Raw genomic sequence first — 11,321 nt, forward strand, 5'->3', positions numbered from 1 at the left:
ATGGGCCTAATCTGGGCCATGGGGTGCCCGGTCCAGCTCATGCCACTCTGTTGCTGCAGTTCCAAGTCCTGCCCCCTGAAGGAGACTCCTCAAAGGGCACCCCTGCAGCCATCTCCAAGCAAAACTATCTGGTGGGGGGGTTACAGTTCACCTAAGGAGGAGCAATAGCAGCAGGGGTGGGGACTGTACTCTTCAGCGTGCCTAAAGTCCATGGCAATTCCACCAGTAGCTTGCAGCAGAAAAGCTGCAGTTTCATCACTAAAGGATCCTTCTGTCTGGAAGCACCTTCAGCAATGGGGGTATCACTAATGAGGATTTTATTGCGCTATTGTCCTGGCTCATTCAGAGAATGCTATGCAAGATCCGGACAATGCATGTTTTCCTGCTGCTGAGTTTTCTTACTGTGCAAAATCTGTTAAGGAATGAAAAAGATCAGAGTAGCAATCAGAATAGTTGCATAATGCCTTCCAATTTGTAGATTTCAGAGCCACCACCTGAAAGCACCCTTTGTCCTACTAGCATAATTCAACCTGAGAAAGAGGGATGTTGGATGCAAAGTCAGTAAAAAAGTGTTTATGTATCTCATTCCTATAACAGAGAGAAACTAGAATATTCTCCCCAATCTGGTGCTTTCCAATGTTTTGGACTGCACTTTCCAGAATTCCCAACCATTGGTAATGCTGAGTGTATCTGATGGGAGTTCAGGTCCAAAACGTCTGGAGCTCTCCAAGTTGGATAAGGGTGATAAAGGCACCAAGACTTAAGAAAGAGAAGACTGAGAGGGGACATGATATCCCTCTATAAGTACCTAAAAGGCTGTCACAAAAAGGAAGGACAAGATCTCTTCTCTCTGATACAAGAGTGTAGGACACGGAATAATCAGCTCAAGTTGCGACAACCCAGATTCAAGCTGGATATCAGGAAAATATTCCTCACTGTCAGGACAATATGACAGTGGACGCAGTGTGCTAGAGAAGTCATGGGCTTTCCCACACTAGAGACATTCAAAGAGAAACTGCACAGCCATCTGGGAGGGATGGTTTAATTTGGAGTCCTGTATTGAGCAGGTGACTGGACCTGATGGCCTTCTTGGCCCCTTCCAGTTTCACTATTCTATGGTTGATCTAGAATTGCCAAGCCATTCTCTGCCCAGATTAGCTCTTCTGGCCTTTGATTTACAGATGTGATGGAGAGAGGGAGGGAGGGAGAGAAAGATAATCAATTTAACTGTTCCTATTCTTTCAAAATGATCTTTGTTTCAAAAGTTGCTTTTGGTACTCATTGAGAGTTGCCAGTATGAGTTCCTTCACCTCCTAATTTACCTACATCAGTCCCTTCATGGATCATGGGGAGCCACGGCAAAGTGGGAAAGCGTGCAGATTAATGTGTTTCAACAACACTAGATCCAGTTCTCATCACATGTGACGTTTGGCCATAGTTTTGCCTCTCCCTCTTTCCTCCGTCTGCACAAACTGTCTTTTTGTGCCAGCTGCTTCATGTGTTAGCTGAAAACTCACAGCTGCAGCAACGTCTGTCGCTAAACCCAGCCTCACCTCAGGGTGAGGCAGAATGGAGGCTTCATTTTAGATAGCTGATCTGAGGTAAAATTTGAAGAGCGCAAACAGATGCTCTTCTTGAACATATCAAACCAGGTATCATCTTTGATTCAGGCTAAGGTTAGGTCTGGATTAAAGAAATACCAGACTGTATCCCAAGCTATTTTAAGCTGATATAAATGGAATTTTGTGACTCTCTAGCTCCAGGGCTAAATTATCCGGTACTTTCCATATGTTTTGGGCTACTTGTCCCATAATCCTCTGTGCTGACTCATATATTACCAGTATAAGCCATTTTTACCCACAAGTAAATCTTTCTGGTTGCATTCACATGCTATAACAGCCTATGTTGCCAATAATACTTGTTCCTGGGATGTCCCACTGCGCACTTAAAATTATGATGGGTTCATCACAGGTTGTCTGTTATACCTTCTTTCCCCTCAGTCTTCCCACAGGTATCTCAGGGACCTGCATAGCAGAATCCATCTTGTCTTCTCTTTCCACTGCAATCTCAACCCCTTTTGCAGTTACTGTGACTTTTTCCCTTTTCAGCCATGAAATGTACTTCTTTTAAAAGAAACCCTTCTGTTCGACAGCTGTCAAAAGGAAACGTGGTAGGCTACACTTTTCTACTTTCTGAGTCTCCAGAGGCTCAGGAGAGGATGGAAAAGGTAGAGAACACTGAGAACTGTCAGGTCCAAATTTAAAATCTAGAAGATCCTGCTGTGAAGGGGTAATGTATTTGTCACTCACTTTTTCATGCCACGGTTTGACTTTGTGCTCAAGTGAAAGCAAAGCATCATATTTGAAGCCTGGCTTTATCAATGTCTATGGATAGTGTTTGCTTTGACAACTAGCAATTACCAGAACATTGACCAGGCAAGGCTTCACATTTTGGTTAGCCAGAGTTGCACACTTGTGCAACTCCAAAATACTGATCAATAAATAAATAATGAAAATAATAATCAATAAATACAATAACCAATAATAATAAATTCAATAATTCATTGTAAGCCATCCTGAGACGCTTTCTTTTTTTTAAGAAAGACAGACAGACAGACGGACAAATAGACAGACAGACAAGCTTTTCACACATTTCTTGCACTCTCCCCTGCAAAAAAAGAATATGGTGGCAAAACACTGGTGGCCACTCTAATGTGCCACTTGGATGCTTCAGAGGGGCTCTTACCCCAGGAATTGCGTGAAGCAAGCTCTGGAAAAGAGGTGGAGCCAAGCTGTGGTAACTGCAGAAGGGTTAGGAGCGGAATGGAGGAGATGACCCAGGGACAATGTCTCCCAAGGGCTGCTTGGGCACTTGGTGGAGGGGCTGCCACTGGCACTGGCCCCAGGGAGTTCAGCAAGAGCAGCAGGGGCCAGAGTTTCTGCTCTTTCCAAGCACTTGCCAGACACTTCCTGCCGGCCACAGCGGGCTCTGCCGCCCTGGTCCACATGGCCTGGCAATCCACTGCGGCTTCGACCATCCCTACAACAAGCAACCTGCATCGCCCAGGGTCTGCTGTGAAGGAGTTCCAGATTTTGACCTTTGAATCTTAATGGATATTTGGTTGTGTGGCAAATTAAAACACTAGCAACAGTCTTGATTGTGAAATATTTGGATCCTGATGTGAGGGATCACAGATGAAAGCGTCCGCTGCAGAGAGAGGCTTCATCGGGTCTTGCTGAAACTGACCAGGGTGAGTCCTCTTCGTTCTGCTGTTGCCACATGCAGCTTTTAAAGTGAGAAAAATGCAAAACCCAAGCACAAGATTAGAGTAGCTTGGGGTGAAAGAGGACTCCTCTGGCACAATCTTCTAGATTAGGAAATGGGCAGGAAGCACATACATGAGACCCTATCCTGCCAGTTTCCTGTCTCAGAAAGGGTTTTGTCTCTTTTGAAAAAAGAGAGGAAAGTGGTCCAAGCAGACTGGGGCCCTTGGACATATTTATTGAACATGTGGTTTCCATTATAGCTCCAGGGATTTAAAAACTGTGCTGCTTCCAAATATTTTTAATCATGTGAACAAGCCACAAGAAAAGCTATTCAGCCTGCCTTCTCCAAAGAGAAAGCACAAGGAGCATGGGAATTCAGGTTTTCCACAGGCGAACAATTAAAAGAGACTTAAATAAAAAAGAACCAAGTTTCTTATGATGCACAGTATTTATTTATTTATTTGTTTGTTGATTCATTCGTTAGACATTTATCCCACTTTTTTCCTGTCAAGGAATGCAAGACGACTTATGTCATTCTCCTGCTGCTGCTCTCAGTCTTTCCACAGCTTTAGGAGGTAGGCTGGGCTGGGGGTTTATGAGTGGCCCAAAGTCACCCAGTTGGCTCCATGGCTGAATGGGGAATGGAACTGAGATCTCCTGTGTCCCAGTCCCACGCTCTTAACCACTACACCACACTGCCTCTCATGACAGTGCATATGCAGCAGCATAGCTTTTGCACAGGAGGGGGATGATGCAAAAGACACAAGTTCTTTAGCACGCTTACTAGGTGGTAGGTACACAACCTTATGCGTGTTTGCACAGAGAATTATCCTACAGCTCTCGGCATTCTGGAAGTGCCCCAAGTCCCACTGAATAGGGTGAGACTTGGAGTAAAAATGCATAGGATTTCGGCAGGTGTTTTCTGTTACTCCAGAGAAGAGGCCTAGAATGAATAGGTGGAAATGTGAGCCGCCCCAAGGCTTCGGCGAATGGGGCGGCATAAAAATGTTTTAATAAATAAATAAAATAAATAAATGGCCAGGAAGAGGATTTCGGCTATACTTCAGGAGAAATTTCCTAGCTCGGGGAATTTCCAGAGGGTAGACATGTTAACAGTAAGAGCTGAGGAACAGGTTCCTCAGGCGGTGATGTGCTCTCCTTCCCTGGAAATGTTTAAGCAGAGGCTGGACAGGCATCTGTCCCAGGCCTGGTGCACAAGAGTCCTGCCTTGAGCACGGGTTGGACTAGATGACAGCAAAGGACCTTCACCGCTCTAAAATTCGACAATTGGGCTGAAAATGATAAATCAAGGGCTTTGGCCTATTATCCTCAAGCAATATTCTCCCCTTGATGCCAGGTTATCCCAACCTGAAATTACGCAGGACTCAAATGCTTTCATGTTGCCAGACAAGCAATCCACTATGCTTGAATGCCTGTAATCATGTCTGCACAGGGTATGGGATTCAGAAGAAAATCTGCACTGGAATATCCGGTTTTATTTAAGCCACACATGACGTGAGCTTGTGCTGGTTGCCTTCACTGGTCCTTCCGCACTGCAGGCCACAACAACAGAAGGGCTACCACAGGCCAGGCCGTCCAGACAATCTAACTGCAAGGCCAGCACTTGGATGGGGAAATGTAATGTGTGAATTGAGCAATCCCCAGCACAGTCCCAAGGCTTCCTGCCTTAGTGTTTCCAGCTGCCATGCTTCAGGGATCCGGAAGAACAGGGGTGAGGAACCTCAGCCCCCGGTCCCAGTCCAGCCCTCTGAGGTCACACTCGCTGCCTTTGATCCCAGGCCCTTCCCACCAACCACAGATGGTTTTGTGGTTTCCCAGCTTCTGTGCATCCCCCCCCCCCCACCCAACACCCCTTTATACTGAAATTACTCCCTGAAGCTTGATAACTACTGGTAGCAAGAGCCTGAAGCGACAGCATGCTGGGGGTTGTCCCCACCACCCTCTTGTGCCTCTTCTGCCCTCGGCCTTGCTGTCTGCTGGAGTGCAGCCCTCCAGAGATTCCCCAAAGTTGAATTCCATCTGTGGGCTGAAAGGAGCCGCCACTCCTGAGCCAGCACCTGCCTCACACATGGCTTTTTCTGCGTGAGATGTGCATCCCAGGCAGGCTGGGGCTGGACCCACAGAAGCATCATTGCGCGCCCGTGCCAGCAGCTGGACTGCTGAGATGCCTCTCCGGAGCAGACGCGATCCCGTGAATCCCCAAGCCGTGTGCAGAATCTGAGCCCTGAGTTCAGTTCGGAAGATGGAAAAAAGTTTCAGCTTTACAGTCTTGTTCTGCACCAGAACCTTTGGAATGGTTTTCTCATTTCCTCTGCTGAGGATGAAAACCATACAAGGATGGGGGGAGCGGGGTATGGAATGTCCTTGAGGAAGGGGGAGGGAAAGCTGGAAACCCAGATTGAGGTCAGAAAGCATGGAATTCGTAAAAGGGCATGGAAAACGGGTGTGCAGATGGCCATGGAGAGACTGCAGGAGCTGTTTTTGCACATTCAAATGGACAGGCGGACGCTGATGGGGACTTTTGAATGTGAAATATGCATGCCAGTGAGTCTCTATTTCAGGTTGTTGGAAGGCCTGCTGGCGAGGTGACCCAAGTCCCAGTGTAAGGCAGGCCCCTTCTCCTTTGTCCGAGCTGGTGTGCCTCTCTCAATCCCACCAGACCTGCAGAACTTCAGCATTCATGCCGCATTAATCACCACATACTCCTTGCACATCCATAGGCATATTTTGTTAGCTGTTGCCACTATTTGTAGATTATCAGATCTGCAACTGAGTCAAGTTGTGGCTAGTGACCCTGTCACATTCATTTATCCCACTCTGTTCCATGTTTGACTTCCCTGCCTTGGCTTTCTATTTGCTAGCAGTTACCAGTGTGTTTTACTGCCGCTGCCATGCACATTCAGCCCGGCATGCCAGTGGAGTGAGGCACGTGCCTGTCCCAAGCCCACGATGCAACTCCCCTTTTCTCTTGGTATGTGCAGTACCATGAATACAGTACACCGTTGCCTTGCTCCCTGGGGTAGTGGGCGGCAGAGCCAGGACCAGGGTCAGTGGTAGGCATAGCTGAGCAGCTGCTGAGTGTCCACCCTCAGCACAGGTCCTTTCCAAGCAGTCCGGAGTTGCCCCTCCTCTGCATCGCTGCAGCTTTCGTCCTGGATGACAATGGTGGTGGACCAAAGGTGCTGATCCCCTTAAACAGAGGCAACAAGGAAGGCTCCTTGCTGTAAGTTGTCCCGACAATGTCCAGATCCTTCCTCCCAAGCCCCACTCTTTCCTTGAGCAGTGGAAGCCCAGCCACTGCTCTTCCATCTCATCCCTCATCCGTCTGTCCAGGCACATTGCCGAGTTGACATTGTGGATCAGATCCTTGATGTGGAACCGTCTGCGGGGACAGGATGGAAGGCACAGCCTCTGGCAGGCGCACTTTTAGGGTGCCTGGCTCAAGAGCCCTTGGTTAAACAGGCTTTGGTTTGAGCTCTGGCCATAATACCAGGGCTTGCCTTAGTTTCCAGTCCCTCCACCTCTGGTGCTGCTGGTTTGCCAGATCTGACTGGCCTTTCCTTTTCTAAGCTGGGGTCAAAATTTGTGCTATTGCTAACCATTACATTGCATTTATATCCCACCTTTTCCCTCTTTCAAGACGGAAAAGTGGCTTAAGTGTCTTCCCCCACTCCATTTTATCCTTACCACAACCCTGTGAGACACACTAGGCCGAGAGTCCGTCAGTGGTCCCAAGTCTCCTGGTGAGCATCATGGCTGAATGGGGAATCAGCATAAGCATCCAGCTGCACTGGCTCTTGCTTTATCTGATGCCCGGCCAGCACAAAATTAATCATGATCTATGTATTATTTGTTGGACTAGCCATGCGATAATAGAAGATCCTAAAATCAGATCCTAAAATATCTGCCCCCCTTTCTGCTTTCTCTACCATTCTGGACAGACTCTTTGACTTTCATGAGCAGTTTGAAATTGTCCTAGCCAAACAGGAAATTCGAAGCAATTTGGGTGTTCATGGAAATACACTGTGGCAAGATTATCTATTGTTGGCTTGAAAGTGGGCTGGGTATTTTGGTAGCAGCTGGATAATGAAGGTGATAATGAGTCAGAATAATTTCTGATGTGGGCAGGCTTGCCATATATAGCTAAGGCGGACTGATTTACAAAGCAAGTGGGATTGCTGCAGCAAAAGTGGGCTGCCTGCAGGTCTGCATGTTTGGTCCACTGCTGCATCTTCAGTTTGCCATGCAAGCATGTTAGGCATTTACAGCATAACTGGTCCTGGGATTCTGTGAAGTGGCTCCGGCTCCTGCAGAAACCATAATACGTGCTTGGCTGGATCAGTGGCACATCCACCCACAGCAGTGGTGGCAAACCTATGGCACGCGTGCCGCAGCGGGCACACAGGGCCCTCTCTGTCAGCACGCGAGCCAAGTCGCCCCAGCATCGCCCCAGCAGCCGAGCATCGGATAACAGTGCACACAGGGGCCACATGCATGCTCGAAAAGGAGTAGCGGTGCCAGGCGATGGCTTCACGAGGCACGACTCATTAGCCGCAACTCATTCGAGTTTTTTTTCCACAGTGCACTACCAAGGATAGATAGATACATACATACATTTGCTTGGACTGGCTGTGAGTTGCTTTTTCTAAACTAAAACTCAGTATTCAAGTTTTATTGCAGTGTTGGGGCTTTGCGATAAATAGGTGGGTTTTGGGTTGCAGTTTGGGCACTCGGTCTCTTATAGGGTCGCCATCACTGACCTAGTGCATCCTTCTTTGCAAGAATTCCGTCCTCCAGATGGCGCTGCACGGCTCTACCAGCAATTAGCCAATGGTTCACCAGAGGTCAAGCCTTTTACCACCCCCAGAGCAGAGGGTGGACAACACACAGCTGGGGGAGGCGGGTGGAAGCATGTGGCCCATGTTGTGTGTGTGTGTGTGGGGGGGGGGTGTTCTTTGCGTGTTGCTGCTGCTGAATTTGCTACTGAAACTGAAGAGACCAACATTGTGGCAGTGTCCCACCAAAACAAGGCATGTGCAGTCCTTCAGTGGGATCCCCTGCCAGGGGAAGTCAGGTAGGTGGCTACAAAGAAGAGGGCCTTTTCTGCTGTGGCACCCTGGAATGGAACGAACCTCCCAGGGAGGCTTGCCTGGCACCTCCACTGCACTCTGCCTGGTGCCAGCTGAGGACTTTCTGATTTTCCCAGGAATTTTAGTTCAGGCTGTTTTAAATCCTGCACTGCATTCTAAATTTTTCTGCTGCTGGTAGGTCTTACTCTAGCCTTGAACTTCTTTTTTATATTGTAGTTTTCGTCATTTAAATTGCTGTGTGCTTTTTTGTGTTTTTATATTGCTTTAAATCACTGTGAGCTGCCCAGAGAGCTTTGGATATTGGGCGGTATAAAAACAAAATAGATAAATAGATAAAAGAAGGCACTAGGGAAATTGGGGCCATTTGTGCTGCTGCAGCACTGTTATTCGTGGTGGGCTGCAGCTGCCAGTGGGTTCCCAGGGCAAGACAGCCCCATGACTCTGAAGCATCCCACTGCTGCTTTGGCGTCAAGCTTTACTTGGTGGCTGCGCATGGCAACAGGATGCTGAGCACAAGGGACAAGGCATGGCATGTCTGTGGATCCATTACAAACCTCCTGTTGGCTCCCTGTTACAGCAGAATGAAGAAGATATCATAGAAACCGCGCGAGTCAGAAGGGTCCTCCTGGGCCCTCTAGTCTGACCCACAGCTCCAGCCGGCTCCGCTCACGACGTGCTCATGATGAGTTTTGTCCCAGGCAGACATGAGGCAAAGGCATGATTAGGGTGAGAATGATTTCCCCTCTCCTCTCAGGAGTCCTGGTGCACACGCCTGCAGGAGCCAATATCCCGATGAGCTTCTTTTGGCGGCAGGTGCCAATGGTGGTTCAAAGAATTTCCCAGTTCTTATCCTTCATGTCTGGAGAGAGGTGAGTAGGGGGTGCCTTATATTTAATAGGGGTAATTACACCTGCCTTCCTTCTAAGTTTTACTAAAGGATATTTGAAACCATTCCTGCAGCTGCTTTGAAAAGTGGTACTATATGAATTGCTCTGAGTTTCTAGCTATGCTCTATCTCCAAGTTGTAGAGATGGGCTGAAGGGAGAAAGAGGGAGAGACCAGCTCATGGCACAAGATCTGATTGCTCTCCTTCCTTTCTCTTATTTTTAATGTGATACATGGCAGGTGTAGTAATCTGTGTCCGCTGCTGTTTTAGGGCACAATCCTACATACGTTTTAACAGAAAAAGTCATACAATTCCCAGCCTGCCATACTGTCTAAACGTGTGATCTAAATATATACGTAGGATTGCCCCCTTAGGGTTTCTGTTCAGCAGGATCATATCTGCTCCCGCTGCCCCTTGTAAGCTATTGTTTTATCAGTTAGCGAGGAGGTGCATCCCCAATGCAAGGTGGAGCTGTTATTTTTAAGACCCCTATCAGGAATTAAGGAGGACACTGATTGCAAGAGGGCTGCTCTGAAATGATGAGTTGGAACGGCAGAGCCCGTTGGCAGTGGATGCCTTTTGCAGCCTGATGTTGCCTGGCAAGACATTCAGTCCAGGCAGCTTGTGGTCCACTGTTTCTCTCTGATTACTCTTCTCAGCAAGCATCTGCATGTCTGATCTTCACTTTATATATTTGATAGCTATTGGTAGCAGTGATGTGGCCTTGAATCACGGCAATGAAACCTCTAGATTTTAATTTGGGTTGACCTGCTTTTAGCCCCTCGCGGCCACATCCCATGTTTTTTCTGTTAAGGGCTCTGTTCATATTTCAGTGCTTTGGTTTATTAAGGCTCCTGGAATGATTTGCTAGTAAGGTTTAGAGCCCTGAACCTTTAAGCACCAGCTTAAGCCATGCTTGGATAACTGGGTGAGCAGATATCCTTACGAGTGCAGTTTTCGAGTTGTATAATAGGTGTACTACCTTCCTCTGCTGTTGTCTAAACTCTACATCATCATCATCATCATCATCCCATTTATATGTCTCCTACTACCCAAGGGCCTCAAGGTGACTTACAGTAAAAATATAGATACATACACTAAATAAATAGACAATACAATGTATCACAATCAGAATTTAAAACCATATAATGATGACAACATGACAAAATAGTGAATGAGAGGATCGGATCAGTTATTTTAAAAGTTGTTAAAAAGGAGCATTTTTGCCTGGTGGTGAAACAATAATAGAGACAGTGCCAGGCAGACGTCACTAGGGAGACTATTCCAAAGGTGGGGAGCAGCCACCAAGAAGGCCCTTCTTCTATTTGCCACCCCTCTCAAATGTTTTCAATACCTTTCAGGTTAACCTATCAGGCTCATTCAAATCAGCAAGTGAATGGAGTGACTAATGGTGGAATTGTACCATTAATACCATTGTATTAATAGTATTCTTAGCTAAGGATATAGTGATAGAACCTGAGGTTCAGGGGTTTGTTGTGGCAGTCCCACTAGGCCACCACACTGGCTAGGATTACACACACAGCAACAACACCAATTATCCTTTGGGGAAGAGTTCCAGAGAGCCCGTGCGATGGCCAGAATGGTGGGCGAGACCTGGCAAGTCCTGTGTTCAGATGGCCGCTCGGCTAAGAAGCTTCCTGAGCCACCTCAAGCAGCCCCCTTCTGTCAGCCTAAACTAGCTCATGATGTTGTTGCATAGAGAAAATGGGTGGTATGCTGGAGAGCCTTGACTTCCTTAGAAGAAAGATTTAAGAGAAAAGTGTTTTATTATTTTAACAATGACACTGACAACTGTGAACAGTTAATGGCACATTTAAAGATAATTTAATAAGACAGAGATGCTAAACCTGTTTCAGCCTGCCAGATGAATTCCATTTTCAAGAGCTTTCGGGGTTGCATTCCCTTTGTGCATGGGGTCAAAATACCAGCACCTTGTTGCTTGAATTTTTTCTTGCTAGTGTCAGGATTTCAGATCTGCAAAGAATGAATGTCTGGATCCAAACCAGAGCATACAGTTAAGCATCCACAGTTTATTTG

Source organism: Varanus komodoensis, unplaced genomic scaffold (assembly GCF_004798865.1).
Source record: "Varanus komodoensis strain SLA01 unplaced genomic scaffold, ASM479886v1 scaffold7_1, whole genome shotgun sequence".
NCBI lineage: Eukaryota > Metazoa > Chordata > Lepidosauria > Squamata > Varanidae > Varanus > Varanus komodoensis.